The sequence below is a fragment of the Orycteropus afer genome, unplaced genomic scaffold (assembly GCF_000298275.1).
Source record: "Orycteropus afer afer isolate SDZICR_OR568_19922 unplaced genomic scaffold, OryAfe1.0 scaffold00641, whole genome shotgun sequence".
NCBI lineage: Eukaryota > Metazoa > Chordata > Mammalia > Tubulidentata > Orycteropodidae > Orycteropus > Orycteropus afer.
Window position 1 is genome coordinate 926,600 of NW_006922228.1, and position 16,381 is coordinate 942,980.

A 16,381-nucleotide genomic window follows, 5' to 3' on the forward strand; every position below is an offset into this window, starting at 1 on the left:
AATCAAGGGCATCCAAATTGGTAAGGAAGAAGTCAAACTATCCCTATTTTCTGATGATATGATCCTATACCTAGAAAACCCAAGAGACTCAGTCAAAAAACTACTGGAACTAATTGAGAGATTTAGCATAGTGGCAGGATACAAGATCAACATCCAAAAATCAGTTGGATTCCTCTACACCAGCAAAGAGATTACTGAAATAGAAATAAGGAAATCAATACCATTTACAATAGCTATCAAAAAAATAAAATACTTGTGAATAAATCTTATCAAGGACACAAAAGACCTGTACAAAGAAAATTAAAAAAAACTACTTCAAGAAACCATAAGAGATCTACATAAATGGAAGAACATCTGATGCTCGTGGACAGGAAGACTGAACATTGTGAAAATGTCAATTCTACCCAAAGCAATCTATATATTCAATGGGTTCCCAATCCAGATCCCATCAACATTCTTTAAGGATATGGAAAAAACAATCACTAAATGTATATGGAAAGCAAAGAGACCTCAGATAAGCAAAACACTATTGAAGAAGATGAATAAAGTAGGTCTCACACTGCCGGATCTCAAAACCTACTATACAGCCACAGTAGTCAAAACTGCCTGGCACAATGACAGACACATAGACCAATGGAATAGAATTGAGAACCCATAAATAGATCAATCGACCTATGGCCAGCTGATCTTTGGCAAAGGGCCAAAATCCATTAAATGGGGAAGAGAATGTTTGTTTAATAAATGGTGCTGGCAAAACTGGAGATTCATTTGCAGAAAAAATGAAACAAGATCTGTACCTCACACCATACACACAAATGAACTCCTGATGGATCAAAGACTTAAATGTGAAACCTAAGCTATAGAGTTCCTCAAAGAAAAACTAGGAGTAAATTTAGGGGCCTTAATATATGGCATAAATAGGCTGTCAAGCATAACCCAAACTGTACAAACAGCAGAAGGGAAACTAGATGATTGGGACCTTCTAAAAATCAAATTTTTATATGCTTCCAAAGACTTCTTCAAAAGAGAATCTACAGACTGGGAAAAAAATATTTGGCAATGACATATCCGACAAGGGAGTTATCTCTAGAATTTATAGAAAACTCCAACACCTCAATAGCAAAAAGACAAACAATCCAATTAAAAAATGGGCAGAAGACATGAATAGACACTTCACAAAGGAGGATATTCAAGTGGCCAACAAATATATGAAGAAATGCTCATGATCATTAGCTATTAGAGAGATGCAAATCAAAATAACGATACCATCTTGGCCCAGCAGTAATAGCAAAGTTCAACAGACAGAAAATAACAAATGCTGGTGAGGATGTGGAGATATTGGCACTCTCATACACTGCTGGTGGGACTGTAAAATGGTACAACCACTGTGGAAATCAGTATGGCGATTCCTGCAAAAGTTGGAATTAGAAATACCATTTAACCCAGCCATTCCATTACTAGGTGTATATCCTAAAGAATTGAGAGCCATGACAAGAACAGACATATGCACACCCATGTTCATTGCAGCACTATTTATAATAGCCAAAAGATGGAAACAACCGATGTGTCCATCAGCTGAGGAACTGATAACCAAACTATGGTACATACACACAATGGAATGCTATGCACCACATAACATGGATGAACTTGGAGGACATTATGCTGAATGAAATAAGTCAATCACAGAAGGACAAATATTGTATTAATCCATTATTGTAAAAGGTCAAGGAAATGAATATATATGGAAGGAAATTTTCTTTGTTGGTTACCAGGATGGGAGGGGAGAGGAGGGAACACTGTTAGATAGGTAGAGATAAGTATTGATTTGGGTGAAGAAAAGGACAATGTACCAAATGTGAGTGATCAACATAGTGGCATTGAGGAAGAGGAAGATGTAGAGAGGTACATGGGAGGTACAGACAACAAAGATGAACACTTTTGTACATACAGTACTGCATTGTCAGTGAAGGCAAACATGGGTATACGGGTGGATAGATGGGTGGACAGGCTGAACTATTAGGTATGTCTATGCAGCAGGGACCATGTATAGTTTTGGCAGACAATGGTTCAACAAGTGTATTTGTATGTTCTGTAAGAATTCCCAAGTGTATAGTAGAGCAGACAAGGGACAAGGTTGTAGTCATTTCTTGGTCAAAGCCAGTGTGTTAGATTGGGTTCTCTAGAGAAAGACAAAAACCAGCAAAACATATGTATGTATAGAGAGAGAGAGAGAGAGAGAGAGAGAGAAATTTACCTTCGGAAAATGGCTTACAACATATAGAAGCCAGCAAGTCCAAAGTCCCTGGAGGAAACATTGGGCTGAAGGCAGCCTTAGCTTCTGCAAGCCCAGGGGGCCAAGAAATTCAAGGCTGGCAGGCAGTACACTGGTTGTTGATGCCAACAAAAGACGATCCAAGATCTCCAGGCCAAGCGGTGGGCTGCTCACTCATGGAAGGTTGTAGTCAGCACACCAGAGTCCCAATCCACCAAAGAATGTCTCTCTTCACAGGATGTCCCTGGATATCCTGGAAGCAGGCCACACCCCTAGGGAAACTCCCCTTGGGCAGATTGGCCACTCAGAACACAGTCATCTGATCCCATCATGGGAACAACCACACAAAACTGGGGTCCAGTCAAGTTGACACACAGCTCCAACTATCACAGCCAGTTACCCAGATGGACAGAGCAGTTGAACCTGTGGGCTCAGGATCATAGTCACAGAGGACTTCAAGCTCAATTGGAATATCATACTACACAAAACATTGGTCTACCTCCTACTTTAGCGAGTAGTGGCTGGGATCTTAAAAGCTTTCAAGTAGCCATCTAGATGCAACGATGGGTCTCTCCTCATCCAGAGCAAAATAGAATGAGGAAAACCAAAGCTTCATGGAAACAGTTAGTCCTAGTGACTGGTACACCATGTGATCTGCAGCCTATATAACTATGAGACCAGAAGAACTAGATGGTACCTGGCTACCACTGTCAACCACTCAGAGAGGGGTCTATGTAGATCCTGGATAGAGAGGGAAAACAATGTGGAACAAAGCTCAAAATCATTTGGAAAAAAAAAGGCAGGACCAGGTTTGCTGATCTGATAGAGCCTGGTGAAACCACTGAGAGTATGGCCCCTAGCTGCCCTTCAGGTCTGGAATTGAACCCACACCTGTGGTTTCCAGCCAAACAAAAGACAGGCATATGAGTTGAACATGTACCTGAGGTAGAAACACTCCTTGTGGAAAACAAACATGGGAGAAAGAAAGGCTGTTTATGCACAGGGAGACACCTCAGGGGACAGGAGTACATGGAGGGACAGACACAGGGAAGAAGTAACTATCAGGAAGAAGTGGGAGGGGAGCTGTTGCATTGGGGTAAATTGTAGTCAATGTCATGAGACAAAGTGTATGTGAACTGTTGTATGGAAAGTGAATTTGCTCTGTAAATTTTCACCCAAATCACAATAAAAAATTCAAAAAAAAAAAATGTAGAATCTGCAAAACACCACATAACACATAACTTGAATGAATTTGGAGGACATTATGCGTGAGAAATAAGTCAATCACAGAAGGACAAATATAACATTAGTTCATTATTGTAAACAGTCAAAGAAAGGTTTATATATGGAAGGAAACTTTGTTGGTTACTAGGGGTTGGAGGGGAGGTGAAGGAACACAGCAAAAATAAATTAATTAATTAAATTTAAAAAATAAAATTAACAGAGACATACATAAAGATATAAGACCCACTGCCATCAAGTCAGATCTGACTCATAATGACCCCTCCTTGGGTTTCCAAGGCAGTATCATTATGGAAGTAGATTGCCCAACCTTCCTTCCGAGGAGTGGCTGGTTACCACCAAAGCTCCCACATAAAGATATATGTACAAAAATATTCATTGCTGCATTACTCACAAGATAGGGAATAAATTTCTAACAGTAGGGAATTTATTAAACTGTAATATACTTATATAATTGAAGACTATTGCTAGAAAACTTCTATGTTAGAGATAAATTTTTACCAGAATTTTGCACTTTACTGCTAAGTACCATATATATCCAAACCTACTGTCATTGAGTTGATTCCATCTCATAGAGACCCTATGGGACAGAGTAGAACTGCCTATTAGGTTCTCCAAAACTGTAAAGCTTTATGAAAGCAAACTGTCTCTTCTTTCTCCCAGGGAACAGCAGGTGGGTTCAAACCATCAATTTTTTAATTATCAGCTGAATACGTTAGCCACTGTACTACCAGAGCTCCATACACACACACACACATACATATTTACACACTTCACTGGTTTTGCTTTTGCAGAGAACCCACCCTAAGGTACTAGGTCTAGCAGACCATAACGTGAAGAGGGAGTCTCACGTCAAAGTGAAGTGAGAGGAAATTAAAGAAAAGAGAGAGAAATGACTGAGAACAAAATCCAAAGGTGTCAGGGGGGAATTTGGAAAGGGTATAATCCATGGATTAGCCTTCACTGAGGGAGGAATATCTCATCTCTGTGCACAGGTGTGCTATGACATTTTTATTATTATGCAATATTTACTGTTACTATAAGCATAAGTGTTAATATCTGTCAAACATATATTTAGTGGAAAGGTCAGAAAGGATAAAGATGGTATATTAAGAGCTCTGTACAACTTCTTGTAACCAAGAAGTGTGAGCAAGCATAGTGTATATACTTCCTGTAAATAAAAAGGATGAGAGCAAGTACAGTGTCAAACTAGTGAAAAATAAGGATTTTATATTTCCTGAAACATGCTAGAACTTACTAGGAATATATATGAGAGTGCAATCAGGGCTTTAAACACTTACACAGTAACTTGGTGCTAAAGGAAGACAATGAATAGTATGATCATTGAAAATTCCTTTATAAGACACTGAATCTTTTACTTCCTAATAGAGTAGTTATGTTCTCATTTTTTTTTTTCTGGACTTTTATTGTTGAATTTTTTAAATTCTATTTTAATTTTAGCATCTCAATTCCAAAGCATGCCAGGAACACAAAAAGATTGAAAACACATACCTTGTCCTCCAACGCTAGAAGAAAGGAAATAAAGATAGAAAAGTTTAGAGGAAGTTTAGAGGACCACCTCTAAACTGTGAAGGAGAGAGCTGGATAATTTGGCTCTTTTACTAATCTTATTTGTCCATGTAAATCTCTAAATATAAAGATGAATCTGAAAATGATGGAGGACATAAAACAGTTCATGCAAAATCCTTCACAATCACACCTCAATCTAAACCCAAACAGACTTCATCAGCTGAAGCATAGTTCTTTACATTCTTTTAATTCCTAGTACACATATCTTCTATAGAAAACAGAAATATATCCTGTTTTCAACAAACATTTATCAAGTTTTCTAGTATTTTACTTTGATTGAGGGTTAGCATGAGAAATAGAGAAAGGCATCTTGGCATTTTTAAGTAAAAATGTTGATGATGATATTGTGTCATTAAAATTATTTATACAATGACCCCAGCAACAAATTCATTGGTTCTAGAAAAAGTTTGTCTCTTATGTTTTAACTTTCCACCTCTTTATTAAAAATGCTAAGAGGTGGGTTTAAAAGCAGAAGCTTTAGTTTAGCCTAACTCCATTGCCATTTCCTTCTTTCACCACACACTACCTGACTCCTTTATTGTTTAGGAATAATATTTAAACCAATGTATTTTTCATTATTCCTAAATTATGGTCCTTTTAAGCTGCCCACTTATAGAATCAATAGTCACCATTGCTTCTATCTTTGATACTGGAACAAAGAAGTATCAAAGAGTATCAAAGATAACAAGCTTATGTTCTCAGCTGGACAACAGACTTTATTGAAAGAGGAAAGAGAGTCTATAAATTCTGATATCTCCCTGTAAGTAACAGGAATCAAATTTGGTCACTCAAATCTTAGAGGATCACAAAAAGCCATAGTGTAGAGAGTACAGACGTATCTAAACCATCTACCTCCTGGGTATATTCCCATAGGAATGCAATGTTTACCCAAGTCTTGGTCTCAATTGGAGGAGAGATAAAGTTAGAGAAGGGAGAAGCTGAATGGACTGAGGGAAAAGCTATATGTAGAAGACACTTGTGCTCTACTTCTCATTTGGAATCCTAGGATGCAAATGCCTCAGAGAGTGCCCCAATACAATATGAGGTGCTTGCAAGAGAATTTAAATGGCAGCCTGATACATTTGTTTAGAAAGGGAAGGAAGTATTGAAACATCCTCTATCCCTTTCTCTGCACAAGGATTCTCAGCACCTGTGCTTTTGATAAGAGAGAGAGATTCAGAATTTCTAGTAAGCTTCTACATCACTATTCTCAAAGACATCTCTTAAGTAAGCCCTTCTTTTACCACCTCAAATTTCCTGAACTATTCCTTATTTCTCATGGTTTTCTCAGCACTCACCAACCTACTCCCTTGACCACAGTCCTCTGTTTGTAAATGTTCCTCTTTACAAAGAATTTAATATGATTCTCTGGGTGTTACATGGCCAACACCATGTACAGTGGGTCTATCACTCCCCCTGCTCTTTACATTACACTGAATTTAATGCAACCAAATAATTCACCCAACATTTTTTCATTAATTCATAATATAAGCTTATTTAAAGTGTATACCATACCATAGGGAGCTCTGGTAGCGTAGTGCCTAAGGCTTTTGACTGCTAACCAGAAGGCTGGCAGTTCAAATCCACCAGCCACTCTTTGGAAGGAAGGTTGGGCAATCTACTTCCATAGCGATACTGCCTCAGAAACCCAAGAAGGAGTGACTATGAGTTGGGTCTAACTGGACAGCACATAACAACAACAACAGCACACCATATCATACCATTGCTGTCGAGTCAATTCCAACTCATTGCAACCCTCATTGGCTTTCCAAGGCAGTAAACCTTTATTAGATTGTCTCATCTTTCTTCTACAGAGCAGCTAGTGAGTTTGAACCACCAACCTTCTGGTTAGTGGTCAAATGCCTTAGACACCGTGCCACCATATCTCCTTATTTAAAGTGCATAGTCACCTAAAATGTAAGCCTTTTTCAAACCAGGTCTTTAGAATCTTATACTTAAGTAAATTGATTTTTTTTAAAAAAACTCATTATTTTACCCATTTGAATTTTGTCTTATTGACTTTGGCTCACAACTCTAGTCTTTAGATGTTATTTTTAAATATTGCTCATCTATATTCAAAAAAATTTTAAGTCAATTATATGAAGGCATAAAAGATGTACATATCAAGTTTTTTGATAACACAGGAAGTTGTATAGCCAAGAGGTCTCTTTTGGAATGACTCAGAACCATTAATCAGGACATAAAAGACAAGAGAACATCTTCTTTACTCAAGCACAACCCAAAAGATGCCAAACTCTTTAGAGAAAATCCCCCAAAATTATTCTGGCTAAGAGCACAGACTGTTGCAGTGCTTCAGTTAAGGGTACAGAGGTCAAGTCAGACTGACATGTACTGGGGTCCCAGCTGCTAGAGAGCTACTTCATTTTTTTCTAAGCTTTAATTGTCTCATTTGAAAATGAATTTCATAAAAGTAATGTGATAACCTAATAACTATGTGTAGCCAATGATTACCTAAGGCATTCTCCCAGCCCCATCCATGAAACACGCTACAATCCATTTAGTCTAGAGACCCCTCCCCACACACAAGCTAAACCTTTCTATCCAGCCCCAAAAGTTATCACCAAGAAGTCTTCTTTACTTAAGTCTTCCTTCCTTTCTGACTGATTACTTCTTTAGTATCTTCACAAGACATTAATGTTTTAAGATCACTACACAGTGGATAGGTCTTAAGGGAAGAAAATAAAACCACTACACGCATCCTCCCTGGAAATGCTTGTGATTCTTAATTTATAGCTATTTGTGTGTGTGTGTGTGTGTGTGTGTGTATATATATATATATATACACACACATTTATATTTGTAAACCATACTTCATGAATAATTGACCAACTTCAGTGATAGGAAAGGAAAGTATTAGAGATTGAGTGTGTGATAGTTGGAAGTGTGTGTCACTTTGGCTGCACCACAATTCTGTGTGGTTTAAACAATTGTGATGTGAGTTGTTCCAATGATGGGATCAAATGTATATGTTTTGAACAGCCAATCTGAAAGGGAGTTTCTCTAGGGGTGTGGCCTGCTTCCAGTATATTTATGGACATCCTGGGAAAAGAGACACTCTTCTGTGGATTGGGATTCTGTTGTGCTGCCTACAACTGTCTGTGAGTGAACAATCCACCATTCAGCCTGGAGATCTTGGATTCGTCATCCGTTGGAGTCAACAGCCAGTATACTGCCTGCCAACCTTGAGCTCATCAGCCTCTGCAGCTGCATGAGTTGGGAAAAGCCTCCAGCTTGATGTTTGATCTAAGAACTTAGGACGTGCCAGCGTCTATAAGTGTGTGGGCCATTTTCCTAAGATAAATTTCTTTCTCTTTCTATATATATAAGCTTTACTGGTTTTATTTCTATAGAGAACCCAGCCTAACACAGAGGGGATCATTAAATATTATAGTTCTTCTTTTCCTGTCTATGTTTGGAACCAACTGAGAAGGGAAGAGGAAAATATCACTCTTTTTACTGATATAGCTGTGAAAATATGGCTTAGATGTGCAGCAACAATGGGCTTCCTCACACTGACCCCTGAATTTCAACAGACTTATCCTCTAGGCATAGCATGCAAGACCCACTACGCCTCAACAGCAGGGGCTAAACCAAAATCTATCCTTAAATTTCTGCTGGGGAAGCCAAGAGAATGGCGTGCAGCTGTTCATGTCTATCAGAAAAATCACTTTGTATTCAAGCACACTCTTATTTACAAATCTTCTGGTAATCAAGCTGTTTTGAGTAAAGAGAGTCTTGGCAAGGAGGGGGCCTTTGAAGTTGGGTAGACAGAGGTTGCCTCTGACAGGAGGCTGTGGCCAACCCTCCCAATGAAGGGAGGGAGGACATGCCTCCCCTGCCTGGCCCCAGGCCAACAGGGAGGAGCCAAGCCTGGCACTTGTCACTGTGCCTTCTGTTCCAGGGCTGCCCCTAGTAACAGTCTCTGACAACAAAATGTGGATGGAATGCACACTCCAGTTAAATCACAAATCACTGTTCCAGCCTGGGATATGATAAAAGGCATTTCTCTTGTGTGAGTTATTGAGCGAAAAAATGGATCATAGGTGGTGCTTATATTCCTAGGGCTGCCATAACAAATTACCTCAAACTGGATGGCTTAAAACAACAGAAAATTATTATCTCATAGTTCAGGAGACCAGATGTCCAAGCTCAAGATGTCCACAGGGTTGGTTCCTTTCAGAGGTTTTGATGAAGAAACCATTCCATGTCTTTTTCCTAGCTTGTGGTGGTTGCCAGAAATCCTTGGTGTTCCTTGACTTATGACAGCATCGTTCCAATCTCACCCTCCTTTGTCACATGTCCTTTTCCTTTGTATCTCTGTGTCCTCTCCTCTTCTTTAAGGCCACCATTTAGGGACCATTCTAAATCCCAGATGATTTCATTTCGACATCCTTAACTGATTATGTCTGTAAAGAAGGTCACATTGTTAGGTTCTGGGTGGGGATGAAGTTTTGCAGGACATTATTCAACCCACTATAAGTGGTATTCCACACTCATCTGTCAGTTTGTCATACTGTGGTGGCTTGTGTATTGCTGTGACACTGGAGACTATGCCACAGTTATTTCAAACAACAGCAGGGTCACCCACAGTGGTCAGGTTTCAGTGGAACTTCCAGACTAAGACAGACTCAGAAGAAGGAAGGGCCACCTACTTCTCAAAGAATTGACCAGTGAAAACCTTATGAATAGTAGTGAACCACTGTCTATTACTGGAAAACTTTATGAATAGCCCTGAAACTTTGTCCAATATAGTGGCAGAAGATGAGCCACTCAGGTCAGAAGGCACTCAAAATACAACTGGGGAAGAGCTGCCTCCTCAGAGTAGAACTAACCTTAAAGATGTGGATAAGAGTAAAGCTTTTGGGATCTCCATTTGCTGGTGTGGCATGACTCAAAATGGGAAGAAACAGCTGCAAACATCCATTAGTAATTGGAACATGGAATGTGTGAAGTATGAAACTAGGAAAATTGGAAGTTGTCAGAAAAGAAATGGAATGCATAAAGTTCAGTATAGTAGGCATTGTTGTTGTTGTTGTTATGTGCCGTCGAGTCAGCCCTGACTCATAGCGACCCCTCCTTGGGTTTCCGAGGCAGTATCACTACGGAAGTAGGATTGCCCAACCTTCCTTCCCGGGGAGTGGCTGGTGGGTTTGAACTGCCAGCCTTCTGGTTAGAAATCAAGTGCCTTAGCCACTATGCTACCAGAGCTCCCATAGTAGGCATTAGTGAGCTAAAATGGACCAGTTTTGGGCATTTTGAATCAGACAGACATATGATCTACTATGCCAGGAATGACAAATTGAAGAGGTATGGTGAGGCACTTACTGTCACAAACAAGGTTTCAAGATCTATCCTGAAGTGCAATGCTGTCAGTGACAGGATAATATCCATACACTTACAAGGAAGACAAGTTAATACTATTATTATTCAAATTTATGTACCAACCACAAAGCCAAAGACAAAGAAATTGAAGATTTTTACCAACTTCTGCAGTCTGAAATTGACTAAACAGGCAATCAAGATGTGCTGATTATCACTGGTACTTAGAATGCAAAAGTGGGAAACAAAAAAGAATTGCCAGCAGTTGGAAAATATGACCCTGGTGATAGAAATAACACTGGAGATCGCATGATAGAACTTCACAAGACCAACAACTTATTCACTGCAAATACCTTTTTTCAACAACACAAATGACAGCAATACACATAGACTTCACCAGATGGAGTACACAGGAATCAGATTGACTACATCTGTGGAAAGAGGTGATGGAGAAGCTGAATATCTTCAGCTAAAACAAGGCCAGGAGCTGACTGTGAAACAGACCATGAGTTGTTCATATGTACATTCAAGTTGAAGCTAAAGACAATTATAACAAGTCCACAAGAGCTAAAGTATGGCCTTGATTATATCCTTCCTGAATTTAGAAACATCTAAAGAACAAATTTGATGTACTGAACACCAATGACCGAAAACCAGAGGAATTGGAGGATGACATCAAGAACATCATCTGTGAAGAAAGCAAAAGGTCATTAAAAAGACAGGAAAGGAAGAAAAGACGAAAATGGATGTCAGAAGAGACTCTGAAACTTGCCCTTGAAAGGGGAGTAGCTAAAGAAGATGGAAGAAATGACAAGATAAAAGAGCTGAATAGAATATTTCAAAGACCAGCTCAAGAAAACAAAGTCAGTTATTATAATGAAATGTGCAAAGACCTGGAGTTAGAAAACCAAAAGGGAAGAACACACTTGGCATTTTTCAAGCTGAAGGAAATGAAGAAAAAATTCAGGCCTTAAGTTGCAATATTGAAAGATTCTATGGACAAAATATTGAATGATGCAGGAAATATCAAAAGAAGATGGAAGGAATACACGGAATCACTGTATCAAGAAGAATTGGTTGATGTTCATCCATTTCAGGAAGTAGTGTATGATCAAGAACCAATGGTATTGAAGGAAGAAGTTGAAGCATCATTGGAGGAATTGGCAAAGAACAAGGCTTCAGGAATTGACAGAATACTCATTGAGATGTTTCAACAAACAAATGCTGAACTGGAGGCACTCACTTTCTATGCCAAGAAATTTGGAAGAAAACTACCTGGCCAACTGACTGGAAAAAGTCCATATTTGTACCCAATCCAAAGATAGGTGATCCCACAGAATGGAAATTATGGAACAGTATCATCAATATCACATGCAAGTAAAATCTTGCTGAAGATAATTCAAAAACGGTTGTAGCAGTATACATACAAAGAACTTCCAGAAATGTAAGCTGGATCCAGAAGAGGATGTGGAATGGGAGATATCATTTCTGATGTCAGATGGATCTTGGCTGAAAGCAAAGAATACCAGAAAGATGCTTAATTGTGTTTTGTTGACTGTGCAAAAGTATGTGATTGTGTGGATCATAACAAATTATGGATAACATTGGGAATTTCGGAACACTTGATTGTGCTCCTCAGGAACCTGCACATAGACCAGGAGGCTGTCATTCACACAGAACAAGGAGTTACTACATGGTTTAAAATCAAGAAGACAGTGCATCAGGGTTGTAGCCATCTAAAAAAAAAAAAAAAAAAAAAACCCTTAATTTTATTTATTTGTTTGTTTGTTTATGTGGTGTTCCCTCCTGTCCCCTCCCACCCCTAGTAAACAACAAAGTAAGTTTCCTTCCATATATAAACCTTTCCTCAATTTTTTACAATAATGAACTAATACTGTATTTGTCCTTCTGTGATTGACTTATTTCACTCAGCATAATGTCCTTCAAGCTCATCCATGTTATGCAGTGTTTTGCAGATTCTACACTTTTATTTAGTGTTTCATAGTATTCCATGGTGTGTTTGCACCATAGTTTGGTCATCCATTCTTCTGTTGATGGACTCATAGGCTGTTTTCATCTTTCCACTATTGTAAATAGTGGTATGATGAACATGGGTGTGCACATATCTTTTCTTGTCCCGGCTCTCACTTCTTTAGGGTATATACTTGGTAATGGGATTGCTGGGTCAAATGGTATTTCTAATTCCAGTTTTTTAAGGAATCACCATACTTCTTTTCACAGTGCATGTACAATTTTACAGCCCCCCAGCTGTGTATGACAGTCCGTATCTCTCCACATCCTCATCAGCATTTGTTATTTTCTGTCTTGTTGAGCTTTGCCATTAGTGCTGAGGTGACATGATATCTCATTGTTGTTTTGATTTGTATCTTTCTGATGGCTAATGATTGTGAACCTTTCTTCATGTATTTGCTGGCTGCCTGAATGTCCTCTTTGGTGAAGTGTCTATTCATGTCTTCTGCTTATTTTTTACTTGGATTGCTAATCTTTTTGTTGTTGAGATGTTGGAGTTTTCTAAAAATTTTAGAGATAAGTCCCTTAGCAGATATGTCATTGTCAAATACTTCTGCCAGTCTATAGTTCTCTTTTTATTCTTTTGGACAAATCTTTTGAAGCACATGAAAATTTAATTTTTAGAAGGTCCTATTCGTCTAGTTGATCTTCAGCTGTTTGTGTATTTTGGGTTATTTTTGACAGCCTATTTATGCCATAAATTGTTTTTTATTGTTGTCGTGTGCTGTCAAATCATCTCCAACTCATAGCAACCCCTCCTTGGGTTTCTGAGGCAGTATCACTACAGAACTAGATTGCCCAATCTTCCTTCCAAGGAATGGCTGGTGGGTTTGAACCACCAATCTTCTGGTTAGCAGTCAAGTGCCTTAGGCACTATACCACCAGAGCTCCCTATTTTTTCTTTGAGGAACTTTATAGTTTTACGTTTCACATTTAAGTCTTTGATCGATCAAGAGTTAGTTTTTGTGTATGATGTGAGGTATGTATCTTGTTTCATTTTTCTGCAAAAGAATATTCAGTTTTGTCAGAACCATTTGTTAAAGAGATCATCTCTTCCACATTTAATGGATTTTGGCCCTTTGTCAAAGATCAGTTGACCATAGGTTGATGGATCTATTTCTGGGTTCTCAATTCTCCTCCACTGGTCTATGTGTCTGTCATTGTACCATTACCAAGCTGTTTTGACTACTGTGGCTGTATAGTAGATTTTGAGATCCAGGAGTATGTGACCTCCTACTTTGTTCTTCTTCTTCAATAGTGTTTTGATTATTTGAGGTCTCTCCTTTCCACATAAAATGGGTGATTGGTTTTTCCATATCCTTAAAGAATGCTGATGGGATCTGCATTGGGATTGCATTGAATGTATAGATTGCTTTGGGTCGTATTGACATTTTCACCATGTTTAATATTCCTATCCATGAGCATGGTATGTTCTTCCATTTATGTAGATCTCTTATGGTTTTTTGGAGTAGTGATTTGTAGTTTTCTTTGCACAGGTCCTTTGTGTCCCTAGTGAAATTTATTCCCAAGTACTTCATTTTTTGGTAGTTTTTGCATAAGGCATTTGACTGCTAACCAGAAGGCTGGTGGTTCAAACCCACCAGCCACTCCTCAGAAGGAAGGTTGGACAATCTACTTCTTTAATGATACCACCTCAGAAACCCAGGGAGGGGTCATGATGAGTTGGATCCAACTCCATAGCAGTGAGTTTTATTTTTTTTACTTCATAAGATGAATTTGGGAGGATTCCATCCTTTTCTATGCTCTGGAATAGTTTGACTAAGATTGGTGTCAGTTCTCTGAGAATTTGGTAGAATTTGCCAGTGAAACTGTCTGGGCCAGAGTTTTTTTTTGTTTTGTTTGTTTGTTTGTTTGTTTTTGTTGGTGGTGGTAATTTTTTATGACCTGTTCTATTTCTTATTTTGTTTTGGATCTGTTTAAATTTTCCACCTCAGTCTCTGTTAGTTTAGATAGGTAGTATGTTTCTAGAAATCTCTCCATTTCTTCTAGATTTTCAAATTTGTTGGAGTATAGTTCTTCATAGTATGATGATATTATCTTTTTAATTTCTCTTGGTTCTGTTATGGTGTCACCCAATTCATTTCTTATTTGTGTTATTTGTATCCTCTCCCTCTTTTCCTTTATTAAATTTGCCAGTGGTTTGGCAATTTTATTAATCTTTTCAAAGAACCAACTTCTAGTCTTGTTGATTTTTTTCTATTGTCTATTTTCCATTTCATTTATTTCTGCTCAAATCTTCATTATTTCTTTTCTTTTGGTAACTGTAGGAGTTTTTGCTGTTCTTTTTCTAATTGTTGGGGACTTTGAGCTAGAGAGTTGATTTGCTTCTTTATTCTTTTTTGATGTGTGCATTTATTGCTATGAATTGGCCTCTGATCACTGCTTTTGCTGTGTCCCAAAGATTTTGGTATTTTGTGTTTTCATTCTCATTTGATTCAAGGAATTTTTTAATTTCTTCTTTTATTTCTTCCATTACCCAGTCATTTTAAGGGGGTGTTATTCAGTTTCCATGTGTTTGCTCCTTTTCCTGTTGATCTTCCTCTTGTTGATTTCTAATTTTACAGTATTGTGATCTGAGAAGATTCTTTGCAGTATTTCAATGTTTTTAAATTCATTAAGGCTTGCTTTGTGGCCTAACATATGGTCTATCCTAGAGAATGTTCCATGTGCACCAGAAAAGAATGTCTATTGTGCTGTTGTTGGGTAAAGTGCTCTGCAGATGTCTATAAGGTCAAGTTGGTGGATTGTATTGTCTAGCTCTTCTGTGTCTTTGTTGGGTTTCTTCCAGTTGTTCTATCTGTGATTGAAAGTGGTATATTAAAGTCTCCCACTATGACTGTGAAGTCATCTATTTGTCTTTTCAATTCTGTTAGAGTCTGGTTTATGCATTTTGGAGCTCTTTCATTGGGTACATAGATATTTATTGTCCTGTCCTCTTGTTCAATCAATTCTCTCATCCTTATATAGTGCCCTTCCTTATCTCTTATGGTAGTTTTTGTCTTAAAGTCAATGTTATCAGAAATTATTATTGCCACTCCTGCTAACCAGAAGGCTGGTGGTTCAAACCCACCAGCCACTCCTCTGAAGGAAGATTGGGCAAACCTACCTCTGTAGTGATACCACCTCAGAAACCCAAGGAGGGGTCACTATGAGTCAGGGCCAACTCGATGGCATATAACAACAACAACCTGCTCTTTTATGGTTGCCATTTGCTTGATATATCTTTTTCCAACCTTTGATTTTCAGTCTATTTTTGTCTTTCTCTCTAAGGTGTGTCTCTTATAGGCAGCATATTCATGGGTTATGTTTTGCTATCCAGTCTACCATTCTCTTTCTCTTGAGTGGTGCATTTAATCCATTGACATTCAGTGCAATTATCAACAAGTATGAATTTGTTGCTGTCATTTTGTCATGTGCTTTTTTGTGGTGTTGCTAATTTCTTTGTTCCATATAATTTTCTGTGTTGAGCCCATTTTGTTTTGAATTGTGTTATCACTTCCTTCCTCGCTCTTGTTTTAGTATTTGCTAAATATTTGGTTTATCCTCTTTTATATTTCTATGTGAAGGTTTATCATTTTTCTTTGAGGTTACTCTGTGATTTATAATTTTCTTCATAAGTTTAGAACAGTCTGTTTTATCCTGAAGTCTGTTGTATCTTCCCTACCATCTAGAAGTTCTGTAACTAAACAATTTTTTTCTTCTTTTTGGTTTGTCATTGTCCTCGTTTGTCAATTGATGTCTCTGGTTCCCTGTTTACAATTTTGTAGACTTAATTACTTTGGATACTTCCATAACTGAGTTAGTTTCTGGGTTATGTCATCGTGTGTGTTAATGGTCAGTTGTTGTTTGCTCTTGCTGGTTCTCTGTCCATAAGGCACCCTTTAG